Source organism: Uranotaenia lowii, chromosome 2 (genome assembly GCF_029784155.1).
Source record: "Uranotaenia lowii strain MFRU-FL chromosome 2, ASM2978415v1, whole genome shotgun sequence".
Classification (NCBI taxonomy): Eukaryota; Metazoa; Arthropoda; class Insecta; order Diptera; family Culicidae; genus Uranotaenia; species Uranotaenia lowii.
This window is the reverse complement of record NC_073692.1, coordinates 435397377-435417052: the sequence shown is the minus strand read 5'-3', so window position 1 is coordinate 435417052 and position 19676 is coordinate 435397377.

Below are 19676 nucleotides of genomic sequence, written 5' to 3'. Positions count from 1 at the left end.
TCATCGGATCCTTATTCGCTATCCCGACCGGGTGAGAAAGAACTTGCTGCTTCACGAAACCGTCAGTCAAACGCGACATGTGTGCAGTCGCTCCAGAGTCAAAGTACCACTCGGACTCAACAAGGTCGAAAACACGCTACACATTGCCTTGTTGTTCGTCGTCTTCTCGGGTTTCTCGCAGATAAAACAACCGCCGTCCTTCTTGCCGTTATTCTTTCTGCCACCTCGATTTGGTTTTTGTGCGTTGTAAAGCGCGCCATCGCAATCATTAGACTTCGATTACTGTTTGAATTTTAACGTCTTGCAGTTTCTTAGTTTTCACCGCATCCGCCGTCAGTGCTGCTCCCGAAGCCTTTAATCCCATGATCATCGGCTCGTAATTCACAGGGAGCAGCACGAGTTGTCTACTCGAAATTCAATTCCGGCGAGCTTATGGACAGTGGACATCAAACTATCGGTATATGATCCACGCTTCCCTCCAGCCTTATCGATGTCAGTTTCCACAGCAGACCGATTTTCCTCGTCAGACCGTCGTTCTGAAAAGCTCATCGTAGCCTCTCTCAAGTTTCCTGTGCCGTTCGTGCGTCCTGAACTAGGCTGCAGTTCAACGACTCCAAACTCAGGCAAATTATAGCGAGTGCCCTCAAGCTCACCTCCTTGTCGACATGTTGACCTTCTCCGGGACAAGCAGCGTACTATGTGCCTTCTTGAATCAGTATCATTTCATGGCGAACGCCCACGTTGAGTAATTCTCGTGACGTTTAAGTTTCTTCAGCGCCGGGAGACTGACTTGTCCTAGAACTCGAACGTTGGCGCCTGCGTGCGCTTGTGCACCATTCGAACCATCGCCAAATCCGCTGTTGATTGGCGAACAATTTCGACCGCTAACTCCGCTAGCACCGCCTTGTGCTGCTGGTCCGCTGCGGGAATCTCGTTCAAGACAGAACCATGACTTCTTGAAAACTACTTGCAGAATCTTCCGGGCTTCAATTATTCAGCTGGGCCCATAACCAATTGAACAGAGTAAGACACAGCTGAACCAACTTGTATGAATGCTCGTCAAAGAGTGAAAAGTATAATTTTCAACAAACTAGGTAACAGTGGTTACTATGCTTCGCATTCCCTCGGCGAAAGTCATCGCGATTAGTCGTGTTTTTCTACCTAGCCGTTCTACGCGTTGTGTTTTTCCCGCCTACTTTGATTTCATTCGTTATTTTCGCGCTCAGGAAGAACCGCGAACGTCGCGACCGTTGGCGTGCCTTTTAGGGCTTGCACAGAAAACAGCGATGGAAGGCAAGCATCCTTCCTCTTTAATCGAGACATCCGACTGTGATTCCATGGACCCAGGCCCCACAGCTTTCCGGAAGAGAAAAAAGAATACGAGCAGTTCAAGTCCACCTGTAGTAGCATCCACTGGCGCAATACCCAAGAAAAGTCGCACGCAAACTCAGTCCGAAAATCATCAGGTACCAGCATCAAACCACCTGTTGCAAAACAACAAGTTTGCCATTCTTCCGGTGGAAAATGGAAATAATGAACCCGTTCCAAGAAAGCAGCGCGTCCCCCGCTTTTCACACCCATCAAAGATTTAGTTCAACTACAATCGAAACTTGCTGAACTTTCCCTCGAGCCGCTATTCAAAAAGTGCAGCAAGGGCACTAAAATCATATGCTATTCCTTGGAGGAATACCAAAAAGTTGGCAAACTTCTCACCACCCAGCGGGGGCACTCACTCATTATACTCACGACAATCCATCAACAAAACCGCTAAAGATTGTGTTGCGTGGTTTCCGGCATATGATAAGGAGAAGGTGGAATCTGAGCTGAAAAATCTTGGGCTCAAGCCTGAAGCGGTCTATCCCATGTCCCGCCGGTCTCAAGCTGCCAAGGATGACCCCTTCCGAGACGAACTGTTCCTAATCCATTTCTCCAAGGGCTCAACAACCATTAGCGCTCTACGATACATCAAGCAACTATTTCGTGTCATTATCCAATGGGAACCATACCGCCCCCAGCACAGAGATGTTACCCAATGCACTAACTGCTTATGGTTCGGCCACGGCACGAGGAACTGCCGAATGCCGCCGCGTTGTGATCAGTGTGCTGGAGAGCACTTATCAGCGACCTGTGTTCATACCGATGACGATGACATGAAACCAAAATGTGCTAACTGTGAACAAAACCATCGTGCCACCAGTCGCACCTGTCCAAAGCGTGCGGAGTTTATCCGAATCCGAAAAGAAGCATCGGCTGCCAACCAACCCGGCCGTCATCGCAAGCCAGCTGTTTTCACCCCGGACCAGTTTCCACCGCTACAACCAAGAATGATCCCAGTGCTGAATCCCCTTCCGCTACCAAACAACAACCAACAGAGTCGAAACCGGTCAGTTCAGCCCCGCCTCATCTGTACCAAATCCTTCGAAACCCAAACGTCCATCATCACACCTGGCCTATCATACGCTGGGGCCACAGCTGGCTCCTTTGCTGGTGCCTCTGCCAGTATATCCAACGACGATGTCCCTCTATCAACGGAGGAGCTAATCGAGATCATCACTGCTGCGATTGAAATCAAACGCAAATACAAAACCCGCAGCCAGCAATTGGCAGCGATTGTCTCACTTATCAATCGAAATGGACCCTAGGCCTATCAACATCATCAACTTGAACGCTTGCTCATTAAGGAACAAGCATGTGGAGCTGCTCGACTTTCTCGCCGAAAAGAATATTGACATTGCCATCATCACCGAGACGCATCTTAAACCGGATGTCAATATCTATCTTCCCAACTACCGGCTTTTGCGTCTCGATCGATCCAACGAAGGAGGTGGGGGGGTGGCTGTTTCAGTGAGGCGCAACGTCAGCTGTCGTCTGTTACCGAACCTTCAATTAAAACTTATCGGAGCCCTAGGAGTCGAGATCAAGACATCATATGGCCCAATTATCATCATCGCAGCGTACTGTCCCAAGCAAGCAACCATCCGGGGTGGTACTGCTGCCCATCTACGAAACGACTTGGCTAAACTGACCCGGCGACAGGCTAAATTTATCATCGCAGGGGACCTCAACGCTCGGCACGAGCTGTGGAGCAATCGGAGGAGGTACAGCAACGGAAACATCTTGGCCGAAGACCTCGAAACTGGACACTATAACATCCTTTCGCCTGAATCTCCTACCCGACTATCTAGATCGGGGGTCCACTCAGTTTTAGACATCTTTTTGTCCAACATGGTCGTCAACGAAATTCCGGAGGTTTTCGAAGAGCTCTCTTCTGACCACTATCCGGTGGTGCTGAGACTTGGTGCCACTGCCGAAACGATAGTCAGTTTTCCTCGGCATAACTATCATCGGGCCAACTGGACAGAATTTGAACGGATCATCGAGGCGAACATCAACATGGACCACCCCCTGGACTCTTCGGAAGACGTCGTTCAGGCGCTGGAATCCCTCCAGCGAGCAATATCCGTGGCCCGTGAATCGGCGGTACCAGTGCAGCAAAATCAGGTGAGTACCTCTCTCCATATTGATAGCATCACCAAAAACATCATCAGATTGACAAACATATATCGGCGTCAATACCAACGCACTGGAGACGTTATCAAGAAAAATATGTTTTATCAACTTTCCAGGGTTATTCAGGGACGGCTCCAGGATCTGAAGAATAGGGAATTCCGCAATAAGCTTCGTCAAATACCCCCCAACTCGAAACCCTTTTGGTCCTTAGCAAAAATTCTGAAGAAAAAACCAAAACCTATCCCCCCTCTTGTTGTAAATGGGAATGCCAATCCTCTCATTACCCCTCCAGAAAAGGCAAACGCACTGGGGCAACAGTTTGTATTGTCCCATAACTTGGGTAGTAATATTGTTAGTCCTTTCGAATCGCTCGTTGTTGAAGGGATCGCTGCTGTTGATGTTACCCATAACTCGGTCCCAGAGGAAGCGAAAATAACCGCAGAAGAGCTTATAGATCTTATCCGAAGATCTAAGAATATGAAGGCCCCCGGTTTTGACAACACCTTCAACCTTGAGCTTAAGCACCTGAGCCACGGATCTTTTGCCTTTTTAGCTAGAATATTCAACCGCTGTTGGATGCTATCTTACTTCCCCTCTGTATGGAAGCTAGCCAAGGTCATACCAATTCTAAAGCCCGGGAAAGATCCTTCTGCTCCTCTGAGCTATCGTCCAATCAGCCTGCTCTCTGCCCTCTCAAAGCTGTTCGAAAGGACTATACAGAGTCGGTTAATCCTATTTTCCGAAGAGAACAGTATCCTCCCTGAAGTACAATTTGGGTTCCGCAAAGGCAGATCCACCATCCATCAACTCAACCGAGTTACTAACATCATCCAAAGGAACAAATCTGTATTCAAGACGACAGCAATGGAACTCTTGTACATTGAAAAGGCCTTTGACAATGTGTGGCATGATGGCTTGGTGTGCAAATTGTACCGACTCAATTTTCCAACATATTTAATCAGAGAGCATTCCGGGTTAGTTTGCAAAGCATAAGTCCGAACCATTTAACATCGATGCTAGTGTACCACAAGGTAGTATCCTGGGGCCATTATTGTACAATATTTACACCTCAGACATCCCGTCCCTCGCTGAGAATGGTGTAATGTCTCAATACGCAGATGACACGGCGATTATGTACAACGGCCGTCATAGAGGTTGTCTATCTTGGACTCACTTTAGACAGCCATCTGATTTTCAGGGCACATATTGATAAAACTATCAATAAATGCAATATTCTTATCAAGGCATTGTACCCATTAATAAGTAGAACATCCAAACTGTGCATAAAAAATCAGATGGCTGTCTACAAACAAATTATTTACCCCTCATTGGAATACGCGATCCCTGTGTGGAAACCTGTGCTCAGACTCACAAACAGCGACTCCAACGCGTTCAAAACAAAATTTTGAAAATGATTCATGACCTCCCCCCCTGGACAAGAACAAGCGAGGTACATGAGCTCGCAGCCCTGGATACCCTGGATACAAAATTTAATAACTATTGCTTGAAATATGGAGAGAGGTGCTCCACCTCAGAACACGCGATAATTCGCGCACTTTAGTTTAAGGTTGTACATAGTAGGTTAAGTTAATTAAGTAGGTAGTGTAGTGTTAATAATTTACAAACTGAAACAAAATGCAAAGTCATTTTCTGAAAGTACATTCAAGTTTAACTAAAATCATCAACCTTAAAAACCTAACAAACTAAAGATGAAATACCTTTACAGGCAGAACACTTATATTGTACACTCTTGTAAAAATCAAAAATCAAAGTGAAATAAAGATTGTTATTTAGTCAAAAAAAAGATGCTTCGCACCATAGGAGTCGCTGCCTACTCTGTCCCAACATAGTTCCAGAGTTAAAAGAAAAATCATGTTGGTTTTTAGAACAAAATGGCTGAACACATATGTATCAAGAGTGGTTGGCGGTTTGGGTGGCGTTACATGTTTTAAAAAACATCCACCGAGAAGGACATGTCCGGTGTGGTAGACCGCCTATCGCTTGAACTTTTCCTCACTGATTTATCTACTGAACATCTTTCCACACAAACTTGGCGGTTCTGGTGTTCACGCTAATTAGATTTTTATTCGTTGACATTTTCCTTGACCTAAGACATTTTATCGGAAAAATAGTATGAACTCTCAGACACCAAAGCACGTGTGGAAAACCACACAAAATAAACTATAAGCCTATTCAATCACGTTTCTCAAATAAGACAAATGCAAAATGTAAACAGTGGCAAGTGGCAACGAATTAGCGTCATGCACAACCATGACGCGTGCCAAGAGACGCAGCATCAACTGCAACTAGTAAGGTGCTAAATTAATCCCTCTATGTGACAATAATAAACCAGACGAGAGCCGGTGAGCTTAGTGATTATTTATGCCGGACTAAATTAAACTACCGCCTCGCGGAATCGAATCATATCGTTGATAGAATGGCGCCCGTTTTTGGTATCAACAGTTGTTTGAAATACTTAGCAGTGCATATAATACAAATAAAAACAAATATAAAACGACGTTCACATTTCAATACTCACCCCATTATGTTGGATTATGATATTGTAGATGGCGGTAGGAATTTTTTGGTGCGTAAACTGTTGCCACGTTTTGATCGTATCGAACGGATGGCTAACCAGAACACCACAGGCACCTGTTGATTTTTGAAAACATCAATTACACTCAGAATCGTTCCCGATTTCAGTGAACAAATGAGAAACGATTTGAAAATATGTATAAACTTTACGAACATGATGACGCTGATGATGCGCTTCTATATTACCGCCAAAACAACCGGAAATGAAATCACACGTGACCAGTTTCATATCGTTCCTTGCGGAAGCTAACAGCAGCAGTGCATTCCAACTTTTTTCGATCAGCACACTTCAAACGGAAAGCCACCTTCTTTGGCCGAGCGATCAGCTGCACTGTCCCACCCAGCAGAGGTGCTCTCATCACTAGCGCACAGCTGTTCAGTGGATGAAACAGATGATCAATGACGATTTTCGCGACATTTGCTCGACGAAGCCGTTTTTGATAGTAGGTGGGTTGCATGTATTAAACTCAACACTAGTCATGTTAAGCGCAAAAGGAATCAAGAGGTTTTTCTACAATAACAGCAGCTTAGCGCGATGTGCACCTTCCTCGCTCATATTGGCCCACCTTTACAGATTCACACTGCACATTAGATTGGTCGAAATTGGACCAAAATAAATATCAAACGGATTTGGCTTCCATGTTGGCCCATTAATAAACTGTGGAAATTTTAGTTCGCAAAAAGAGACTCTGTGTTCAAAAAATCGTTTAACCTTTCCATTTTATTAAAACCAATTTCTTAAAGCTGCAGTAGATGAAGCTTCACAGCGATAATTTGTCGAAAACTGTAAGTCTCTAAAAAGCTCTATGAATAAGTTAAGACAATTCCAACATTCTTCTTTTTTTTGTTCATACCCAGGAACAGACAACATTATTTAGTTGCATGCAACTGAAGAACTTGAAAGGTGTATCGTAGCTTAATTAATAGAACTATGAACCGAATGTGGCGGAAAACAGTTTTGGATGGAAATTTGAAAGAGATTAAGAACGTACCCATTTTGTATCAAACAAATGTCCCCTGAAGGTATTGGACCCAGCCGACCTAAGGTTCTTCTCCCAACCGTAAAAAAAAACTCCAATGCATCAGTTCTCAAAGATATACAATTTACTTGCACTAACAACCACATTTTGCAGGACCGCTCATTCGAATTCGTTAAAGGAATGTCCACAGAACAATGTTCGACTTTTGCCACTAACTACGTCATGATAGCAAAAAGAAAAAGTTTCGTAACCATATGAGTATTCTTCAATTTTTCCAATGCCTTTAACTGTGCGAACAGAGACAAACTGAAAACCATATTTTAAATTATGGATTCCAACAAGACACTATTTCTTGGATTTACAATTTCCTGATTAACGAAAAAATGATAATTCATAATAAATAACCAAGGAGCTGTACATCAATATGACAAATTACGGAGTACCACAAGGATATGTCTTATCGCCAGTACTCTTTGACATTAACACCCAATAAGTGGCCGATAGATAAAGCATGTATCACGATAAATCTGGACGCACTGTTTATTATACCACTAGCTGACCCGGTGTGCTCTCCTACAGGTTGAAAACTCGCTTGTGGTATCCAAATTATTATACGGCGTGGGACTGACTTCCTGCAACATAGATCTAATGAATGAGCTACACGCGCCAACTTACAACGAAGTCGTAAGACTATCATCGGGAGCATTTCGTTCAAGCCTAATGGAATCTCTCCTAGCCGAGTCTGGATGTCTACCGTTTAGACTCTTGCTGGTGCAACGATTAGCGCAACTTGGTATATTCGACTTGCCAAGAAATCCATCCAACGTTGCTCATCGACAATAGAAAGATCTAAACTTGCTTTTCAATCATCCACCAACGCAGTAGTTCCCAACGTCCACCCACTATCAAGGCATCGAGCATGGTATAAAGATCCACCAAAAATTGATTTCACCTTGAAGAACTGCATTAAAGCTGGAAGTAACCAACGAATCGTACTTCCAAAGTTTAACGAGTTCATATCCAACAAATACCCAACACTACCACACATTTATACAGATGGTTCAAAAAACAGCAATAGCACTAGAGCTGGAGTATATTCGCCAACCATGAGGACAAGCCACAATCTACCGCATGATTGTAGCATATTCTCAGCAGAAGCTTATGCACTTAATGTTGCTGCCCAGGAATCCAACAGTAGTGAACCTACTCTTATCTTAACAGATTCAGCTAGCTGTCTAGATGCACTCTTTAACGGAAAATCACGACATCCATGGATTCAGTCCATTGAGAGCCATTCACATGAGCGCAATATAGTATTTACTTGGGTACCAGGGCATGCTGGAATACCCGGAAACGAGGAGGCTGATAGATGTGCAATAGACTAGTTTGACTTTTCGGCTTTTCTTGCAGATCAAAGCCGGACTCATATAGGTTGTTTCTTATGCATTTTCAAGTATTCCTGTCAAATTTTAAATCAATTGAGCAAATCTCTGTTCTGCGCAATGAGATTTTGTGAAATAAATCCGTTTTTCTTGAAAACTCTCTTATGAGAGCTTTAGCAAGCGCCTGTTAATATAAAACGATAAATTAAAGATGCATGGTGGTTGACATAGTTAGCATTTTTATGGATCTGTTTTAAATATTCCTTCAAAACAAATCGAAAAATTTTTAAAAATCATAAACTACCAACTTGTACATAAATTCTACTTACAAGTTGAAAGTTTAAAATCTGCAGTAAATCAGAAAAAAAATATTTTTCACAAAATCTTTTCTTATTAAGATAGCCCTGTTTATTACCATTCATTTGATGTTTAAAATGTAATTGTGACATGAATAGGAGCAAAGTTATTTAAATATTTATGCATATTTAAAATCATAATTGTGTTTCTATTCGAGTTTTAGCTTCATGCAACCTGAAAAACGTGGCATCAAGAGGACTTGCTTACAACTTGATCAAAGCGCGCGCTTTTTTCAACTCTTGGCCCAGTCATGGGCTACTTGATTGAATAAAATATCTTTGCTTGTGCACAATTTCGTGTGGAGAAAACTTGAATGGAATATTTTTTATCAATTAAAATTTGTTGCAAACATCTGTAAATAACTTGACCGGTGTACATTTGTATATTAATTACACCAAAAGAAAGGTATAAAAAAGGGCTAGCTAAGCAAGTAAAAATTTTGTGAAAAATATTTTTTTCTGATTTACTGCAGATTTTAAACTTTCAACTTGTAAGTAGAATTTCTGTACAAGTTGGTAGTTTATGTTTTTTTAAATTTTTTCGGTTTGTTTTGAAGGAATATTTAAAACTAGAGATGTACCGAATAGTGGTATTCGGCGAACGGCCGTATACCGAATATTGACCTTATCAACTATTCGGCCAAACGAATATTCGGCCGAATATTCGGTCGAATATCTTGTTGAGTTTTCAATAGAAATACTTCTATTTCTAATAGAAATCTTCTATTTCTGCCACCTTAATGCTCCTCATGTTTTTCAGTCAATGATTTCCAACCAGATGTTTCAGATCTTTTTTATGTAGAGGTCTTTTTGATTTTCAAAATGTCACACCCAAAATAATCGGCACGTTGCTGCTACGTGAAAAACTACATAATATTTATCCAATTGATTTTCACGTAATTTGTACGGATAAAATAAGTAAACGCTCCCCTAATAGGAATTTTGTTCTATGAACATCACGTGCAACTTACGTGAATTTTTCATGCGTTCAACGTTTTATGAAAATGAAAGCTACGTGAAATGAGTTTAGTATCGGAATGATATTTAGATTCTTTCTACTATTTTCTTCGTTTCGATTTCTGATAATTTAAAAGAAAACAAATTGAATTTAATCAAAAATGAGATTTATTTTCATTACCACCATATTCGTCACTCTGTCACTACACTTAAAACCCATTATTTAAACACAATTCTGGAACTTCTTTCCATCGAGCTGCATAGTTTGTTGAATCCTGTAAAACATGGAAAATATTTAACAATTAAAAATAGAATCATCAAATTGATAAATAATTTACCTGGTTAGGATCAGTAGAAACTAACTTCCATCCGGGACGACTTGGTGCTTGGGCTTCCTCTCACGGCTCTTCCTCGTCTTCTCCATGGATTTATTGGAGCTTTATTCTAAGCTGGAAAAAACACAAACCACAGCATAAATTGCATGAAATTTCGAAAGGGAAAACAATTCACACTTACCCCTTTGCTCCAGAGGCTCGGGTTTGTATTTCTCGTGTTTGGGACCCTCAAGACGTCCTTTGTGGTGTACTGCTCGTCTTCCGATGCTGAATGCTCTTGAGCTGCCGCATCCAGACAAAATCAAGTTAGATAACTGACAACAATTCCCTTTTCCAATAGGAAAATACCACCACATGCTTGAAAAAATGGCAAAAAATGTATTCAAACCCATCCACCTAGACTTTACGTGAAATTCATGTGACAGTTATATGGAAGTACAGTAGTTACTACAAAGCATACGTAGAAGCGATGTGATGCCACAAAAGCTTAGTTTACGTGAAAAATCCCGTATAAATAATTTCTAAATTATTTTGGGTGCACCATTAGCTAAAAGGACATCAGATGACTTGTCGCTTCTAGGACGTTTGTCACAAGAGTGATTGGATTCCAGTTAAATCTAGGACAAAACATGTCAAAACTGGTGCCAAGCTTTTTCGAATATATTTTATATATCGCATTAGATGAATGTCTAATTTTTGCTAAAAGTCATCAAAATAGTTGTCGAAACGTACGATGATCTTTACCCTAAAGCATACAATACTTTATACGAATCTGAACGATTTTTTGAAAAACTTGTAAAAAAGAAAAAATTTGAACAAAAACTAGGCCTTATTCTCAAACATACAAGAGCAAAAAAAAAATAAAATTACTTGAAACTTTTCATTGAATTACAACAGCAGTGTTCAAATCGTATCCAACGAATAAATTAACAACTTTAAAAAATCGGTTTTGTAACACAAATGTCAAATGTCATTTGAAATTTTTTCCCGGGTAAAATCGGGAAAGTTTTAAAAATATGTGGCTATCGCGGTCAGACTTAACTTTTTTCGAATTCCTTATTTTGTTTATGGGCATGCCTGGATAAATCAAGAAAATTAGGAATAAACGATAATCTAAGTATAAAGCTATCTACAGTGAAAAATACACGGATACATCCAAAATGTTTTACTGAAATCATAAGTTTTTGATGATTTTGAAGCTTTGTCAACATTTCTTTTGGATATTTTATAAATTATGTATCCAATATCAGTTGAAAAAATTGACAAGTCTCTTCTTGTGTAAATTTGAAAAAAATTAATATTCGGCCTATTCGGCCGAATACCTAGCTCAACTATTCGGTGAGCCGAATATTCGGCTTAACGGTTTTTTGGCGGTATTCGGCGCCGAATATTCAGCCAACCGAATATTCGGTACATCTCCATTTAAAACAGATCCATAAAAATACTAACTATATCAACCACCATGCATTTTTAAATCATCGTTTTATATTAACAGGGGCTTGCTAGAGCTCTTATAAGAAAGTTTTTAAGAAAAACTGACTTTTTTCACAAAGTCTCATTGCGCAGAACAGAGATTCGATCAATTGATCTCAAGTTTGGCAGGAATACTTGAAAATCCGTCGGGGTGCAGAATGTTGTATGCTGATGACCTGAAAATTTATCGGAAAATCGAAAGCTACAGCGACTGCTTAGAATTGCAGCAAATGTTGAGTAAACTTCTTAAGTGGTGTAATTTGAATTGCTTAACGGTCAGTGTGGCGAAATGTAACGTGATAAGCTTTACACGGAAAAGGAATCCTCTGACTTGGAATTACACTCTTCATGATACCGCACTTGAACGAGTTTCCTTGAATCAGCGGCTGTCGTCTGGTGCTCCAGCCACGATACCTGGATCAGGAGAATCGAATCCGTGCAATCGAAATTTACCCGCTCAGCACTTCGGATTTACCCCTGGCCAGTTTTGGGAGAATCTCCCACGTGCCTGCAACGATGTTCCTGGTTTAAACTGGACAGCCTCGCTGACCGACGTGAATTCCTGAAGGCGGCGTTTGTTGGAAAGTTGCTGCTCGGTGCTATCGATGCACCAAACATCCTTGAAAGAATTGATTTCAACGTGGTACCTAGACAACTGAGAACGCGAGAATTTCTTCGGCTTGGTTTTCATCGAACGGTTTATGGTCAGAACGAGCCTATTCGTGCCATGTGTGCAGTATTCAATGATGTATATAGTGAATTTGATTTTAATTTGTCCAGTGATACATTTGTGAACCGCTTACGAGCTACAATGCTAAGTTAATTTTTGTTTTGTACAGCGTTTATAAGTTAGCTTCTATTTTGTTAATCCATTAGTGCTAGTTTTGTCTCCTGATAACTGTTATATCGTTTATGTAATCTTCTTAGATGGGTTTTTTTGCCTAGTGCTTTTCCCATCACATCCATTTAGACTTTCGGTTCGATGGATTAAATAAATAAACAATAAACAATAAACAATAAACAACATATTCTGCCGGGGATACAAGGAAGTCCGCGAAAAACACAACATCAAGGGAACTGTCTTTGAAATTTAAAAAAAAAACGACGAATCCCATGAGGGCCCATAGCATAGCATAGCATAGGATGACTACAGGATTGGTCGATCTTGGATCGATTCTTGAAAGATCGATCTTTTCAACTCCGATTTTCGATTTTTTGGATCGATTCTTCGGCAAGGAAAAAATCGATTAGATCGGTTTATTTTCGATTCGATCTTTCGATCTTTTTTTCTCATTTAGAGGAAATAAGGGCATAACGGCCACCTTAAGGAGGACGCTGATTTAACCTTAGAAAACAGTTATAATATGTGAGTTACATCATTGTTCCGTGTTCAGACACTAAAAAAGTCAATTTCGTAAATCGATGGAACTTGAACAAAGTAGATATAGACGTTTAAAAATGCATTTTGAACTTTTGTACCGAAATCTGAAATTCCACTGAAGGGGCAGTATAAGCACAACCAATCGGAGCACGATGAGCGTTTTCTGCCGTAAAATCTAGCGGCAAGTTTAATTTGATGAAGTCAACTGAACTTAAGAGCTACAGCTTGAGTTTAAATCTGACGAACTCGAGTTCGATTACTGGTTGAGGCGATTTTTTTTTTCATTTAGCATTCATGATTAGTTGAAAGATAATTTTAAATTTTTTTTTATTAGACCAAGTGGAGCATGAGCTGGCGAATGTGGGATGTCCGAGAAGTTGGAAAACGGTTGCCATAAAACGTGTGATTTGGAGAAAAATTGTTCATCAGGTTATGTCGTGAGGCGGAACATCAAATAAATAAAAATAAACAATTTTGTAAATTTTTTTTTTCAAACCTTCTGAATTGGGTGCAGGAAGGTGTTTGTGATTGATCAAGATTTAAAAATTTGCTAGTATCATAAGAAATAACAATTATTTTTTTCAAAAAAAAAATATAAATTAGATTTTCGATTTTTTTCGCATATTTTATTCAATATCTCTCATATAAACTAAAAAATCTTAATAAAAATACCTTGAAATAATTTATTTCAATCTCTTGAATATTTCTTGTCAGTACATTACTTAAAAATATCAAAGCGTTTCTGAGATATTTGGATTTGGATAAGTATTGTTTTGAAACAACTCCCGTTCACCTTATATAAAAGCGCTTGAATTTTTTTGTCCATATGTAGAAGTTATGTAACACAAATTTGAAATTTTGTGTCTTTTTCACATATTTTTAATAAACAGCGGCTCCATTTTATTACAAACGGAAAAGATCGATTAATCGGAGATCGATCTTCAAGCTTCGATTTTTTAGATGGATCGATCACAGAACCGTTCATCTGAATCGATCTTGAAGATCGATCTTTTCCCGAAGATCGAGCAATCCTAGACTACACACATCTTACATTGGCTGATACACGAGGTACAACTGATAATCAAGAGTAACGCAAGATGCCAAAATGAGTATCTGGATTCAATATTCATTCCAAGTGCTGCTCTTGAAGATCAGTGTGGTACCATGATGCACACCGTGACAAGTCAATGTAATCATGAAAGGGATTATCTGAAACAGCAAAAATAACTCTTTAGGTGCAGAGAACTCATACGACCCATAAAGCTGTTTCGGAAAGGTTTTGGAAGGGATGTTTAAGTGGGAAATCCTACATGGCAAATAGGATTGACGAAATATTTATGCATAAATATAATTAAAATAAAATGAAACAATCTCACCAAAGTCCATTGATAGGCGATGAGGGAAGCAGGCAGCATGGGTTGATTTGTATTTTATGGTCCGGTTGTACTTATGGTGATCATCTCTGCACCTTCCAGTCACTGTTGCTTGATAATCCAGGAAGTACTTATGAATCACTTTTCGGGATTTGAGTGCTTCTTTTCTTCTGCAGAATAACACAATCGTCACTCTTATCCTTACAAACATTTCGAAAAAGAAGCTCCAAAACAGATAAATATCATTGTATTTTCACGAAAAAAAACAAATGAAAAAGAATCCTCTCGTAGCATCATGAGGAAAATATGTTTGAATTTGTTTGAACTTCCATACGCTTAAAATGAATACTAGAACTTAAATCAGAACTATGCATACATTAATCAAAGTCTCTAAGTAATAACTACAAGTTTTGCAAGTTTCGCAATAATTTTCTCACAATTCGTTACAAAAGCACTTATTGTAGTATGTTTATCCCGAATAACGAAGAACGAACGGATTCAATAGAAAATATAATACTTAGCTTCGCTTTACTGCAAGCTACGAATTCTGCCAGAGAACCTTCCGGGAAGGGAATTTGTTGAATCGATTTTCGATAGCCTGATTCTGCTTAACTATCGAAAGTATTTGCTAGCTGTGTAGACATGTCACTTTTCGATTAATTTCTTTTCAAAAGTAAGTTTTGTTAGTACAATGATTTTGACACACGCGGAAAATTTTCTTCGTCCTATTTCGTTAAAGCCTACTTCGGTTCCCACGACGAATCCCATGAGGGTCCACTACTCAAATTCTTGAAAGAAAGTAACATTTATAAAACTTTGTAAATAAGCATATCACTCGACACGAATGCCATAAGGATGGTAGAGTGTCGTTGATAAAACTTAGAAAAAAAACAGGGTAGTCGGGCTACGACCGGTGCACCGTCAGAAGGATTCGTCTGCGCGAAAGAATACGATCCTATCGGGCCAGTAAGCAACCAAATCGGACATTGAAGCAGAATTTAGTAGCCAAAGGTAGTGCCCGGAAGTTATACAACAAGATTCCAACAAAGTACGACGGATGCATTCTCATGAATGAGGAAACGTACGTGAAGTTGGATTTTGGGCAGCTTTCTGGCCAAAAATTTTATAAAGGTGCACTGCACTGGTCGGGGTGATGTCCCCGCCAAGTTCAAATTCGTTTTTGCCGGTAAATTTACAAGAAAGCGTTTCATCTGGCAAGGTATTTGCAGCTGCAGACGAAAAACACCGGTTTTTTGTGAAAAAACAAGACCATGGACTCCGAAATGTACAAGGAGGAGTGCCTGAAAATCGTTTATTTCCGTACATTAGATCTCACAAAGGAACAGTAAAGTTTTCGTCAGATTTGGCAAACTGCCACTACAGCAACGAGGTACTACAGTGGTACCGGGTCAACGGGTGGATTTTGTAGGAAAGGACATTCACCCACTCAACTGCCCTCAATTCCATCCTATCGAAAAATATTGCACAATTGTCAAGCAAAAGATGAAGAAGAAAAGGGTGTCCAAACTATGATGAGTGGTATTCGACGAAAAGTTCGAAATTTCATCTTAACCACATCGGAATAATTTTTAAGATCTCAGTCTCAATCGTCTCAAGATAAAAAAAAATTTACTGAGAATATGTTTTACAGTATACTCCGTTCTTGGTGGGAAAACAAATTACCAAATTCAGTATAATTGTAAATTTGTTTAACTTTTTTTTCAATTAAAGGTTTGTTTATAAGGGCATTTTACTTATAAAGTTTCATTTTTCCGAGTGTATCACTTTACTATGTTAGTAGAAAAGAGAGCCGTAATAGTCAGGGCTTAAACAAAATCTCGGTGTTGATTATTCCTGTTAGCTGTGTTTGATTGTCTATAGATTTTCGGATTATTTCACTCCATTTAGCTTTCGGAACAATGATAACCCCGCTTCATTTTATTTGTTTCATATAATTTTATTCTTATATATTTTTTTTTGTTTTTTAATAATTATATATAATATTATTTCATTACTTTTTAAACACTTTAGTTTTACTAACATTTTATTTTTCATTATTATTTTGTTTTTTTTTAGTATTTTCTCATTCTTGTTTCTTCCTTCGCTTATTTCTCTCTACTACTGGTTTCCGTCAAGTGTTTTTTTTTCTTGTTTCATTATTTTCACCACCAGATGTATCTGGTATAGTGGTTTGTTTGCCTTTGTTTTGTTATTTTCTTTTTCCTTTTTTGCAACTTGCTCTACCACACTGTCCGTTTTTTTTTTGTATCGCTTTACACTTGCTATTTGCTTTTTTTTATTAACTCGCCCGCCCGTTCTGCATTTGTTGGGATTTTGTTTATCTTCTCTTTGTCTCAGTATGATTTTTTTGTCAACTATTATCTTTCTCGGCTTTTCGCTTTTCTAATTACATAATACAAAAGAATAATAATTTATTATTTACTTGCTTGCTCTCGACCTGCCTTATCTCATTCTCTTCTGCTCGCTTTCACCGTTTGCTGCGCGTCTGAAACTTTTACCATTGAGTTTCTTCTATTTCTTCTCTTCAACTGGTGCAGAAGGGATTCATTTTGCATTGCGCTGAGCATTCGGTACACGGCTAGCAGTTTGTCTCTTCAGGGTTTCACTACCAGTTCTATCTCTACCGCTGCCATTACTCAAATTATCTCGCTCTTCCACTATCTCTGTTTCTCACATGCACTCGCATACTTTCACTCACATTACGACGACAACGATGACGTGGTTCAGGTAATGACGGGGTTTCTCTTGCTATTGTTTCACACCCGATCGTGTCACTCTTGTCTGCGCTCTCTCACTACCAGCCAGCTTGCTCTTCTTTTATGTTTGCAAATCTTTTCTCTTTACAAATTTTCACACCGTGTCCTCCGATCTGGATTAATATGCATTTTTTTCTATATCTACAACATGAAGGAACAATCTGTTTGCTGAACAGAACACAACACTAAAGCATGAGGAAAGGTGGAAAAAAGGGAAAACTGCGCAGTGGGAAATTAAAGATTTAATCGAGAATTAAAGTCCATTATGAAAGCGGAAGTAATTGTATTTTTTTAGGGTTTTTTCCAAATATCTGCCGGTTTCGGGATGCTGCACCCATGGATGGCATTGCATTTCTCTTCAGATGAGAGTCAGAAAAAAGCACCTCTGTGTAAATTTTTCACCAGCTCTAGCCCAACTGTGTTGAGGCGCCGAGGTTATACCGCAGAAAAGAGTGATAAAGACCGAACCACAGTGAGTGCAAGAGTGAACGACTCACACGAGTAGTGGAGGGAGAAGCAAAAAAGTATCTTAACACGTTCGTCGCCACGCTCATTTAGGTAGTTCTACTAGCCGGGCCTAAAGAAATTCTTGGAGCGGGAAAGAAAACAGGGAGAACTCCATGATTTGCAACGCGTGGCTAAACTGAGCGGCTAACTTGAGTGAGAGAGCGTCACATATTTTTTGATGCGACGGGTCCTCCCAGGAAATATACTCGCCACACGAATATGGGTCCCATATGACGATGAACGTGTTAACATTTTTTCTAGCTCGTCCCTTCCCGACGAGATTGTAGTTGTTAGGTTTTTTGGAATCGCTCTCTTTCTCTCTCTTATTGCTGCGCTGTTTCTCTAGCGAGCGACGGTTTCACTCGGCTCTTGTCTTTGTGTGTAAACAATGACAAGTGCGGTGGATGTTCGGCAAAAAAGCAGAGCTCTCGGAAGCGATGCGGATGAAAGTGCGTTTTGCACAATGCACTACTGGATTCGCGAGGAGAAGGCCAACCATGGCTGCGCACCAGTTTAAAAAAACCAAACATATTCTCTCGATGATTTTTCATTTTGAGCAATTATAGTGTTTCAGATAAAATTGCACTTTCAACGACGATACAAGTTTTTTTTCGCCAGCTCGATTTGCTGGTTTCCCGGAAAAAAACTGATAAGAAGTGAATAAAGTATGTACCTACGAAGCTTCGTCTATTGATAAAAAAAACCATATAGATCAGATTGATGGGATTACAGAATTTTGATATTATGATTTTTTTTTCAAAAAATTAGTCGTGACACAAGGACGCGATTCGTGCACTTGATTGTATTGGTTGTGTTATAAATTGAAGTACAGCTACCCAGATGGAACAAAAGATTAATCAACAAATTTAGAACGTAGAAAAGCAATAGGACCAGAAAAAAATAACCTTTCAGCAGTGCTTTTGGATACCGTTGCAAGCCGTCCTACATCTAGTTTTTGCTCCTTTCATCGATCTTGAATGTTTGCATTTTTTCTGTACTCTGTTTCTCGCCCTTCGTACTCCTCTATCAGCATCTCAATGAATGTGTATGAGTGAATGTATGCAGGTGAGATTGGTTTTTCACTTCCCATTATTAGTTCGACTAGTGTTTGTGTAGTTCTACGGCTATATTTGTTTCGGTGTACGTGTATTTGTGTATTTTCGGGGATGGTTAGTTTCCATGATTTATTTTCCTCCTGTCATTCGCATTGTATATCAGCCTATTTCATCTCAGCCCATTTCTTCGCTAATTTAACTTTTTGTATTTTTTTTCTTATTTTTTTCTGGATTTTCTTGTTAAGTAGGCTAATCCCGGTTTCTCTAGGTTTCAGGATTTTTTTCTCTAGTTAGTTTGAAGCACAGTTCTGTTTTTTCTTCTTTAAATTGTTTAGCAATAGTTACGGCTGCCTATTATTTGTTGCATTTAAAGGTGATTTCAGTGTATCATCTAATCTGTTCAATCACACTAACACAAAGTGTTGTTTGTTTTGTTTTTTTCACCTAACGATTTTTTGTATGCATTTATTATTAATTAATCTAAATCACTAAAAATTCGTGCCACCTCAAACACTCTTGTACATCTCACGCACATACACACGCGCATACACACATACACATACATTACAATGCACAACCACTCCACAAATCTGATTGTGTCTGTTTACATATCATTAATGTTCAGCACTCGAGCAATTCCGTTTACTCTTTCTCTTGCTCTCGCACTATAAGCCTGTTCATTTCTCTCACTAATTTGATACATTTACAAGCCTAAATATGAATGTGGTAGAACAAAGCAGGCACGCTTCTCCATTGCACACGTTTCTATACACTTACACACTTGCAAATGATTCATGTTATAATCCCAGAGTAAGTGCCTATGTGTGAGTGAAGAATGTGTTATTGAAGCACATTAAAAAATGTAGATAAAAGAGTCAAATTAGAACGAGCAATAGCCTGGAAATGAAAACCACTTTTGAAGTTTTTTTCTCAAATTCAATTGAATGTTTGGTTTGTTATGTCTATCGGAGTTTTGCCAGATACGTTGCAAATGT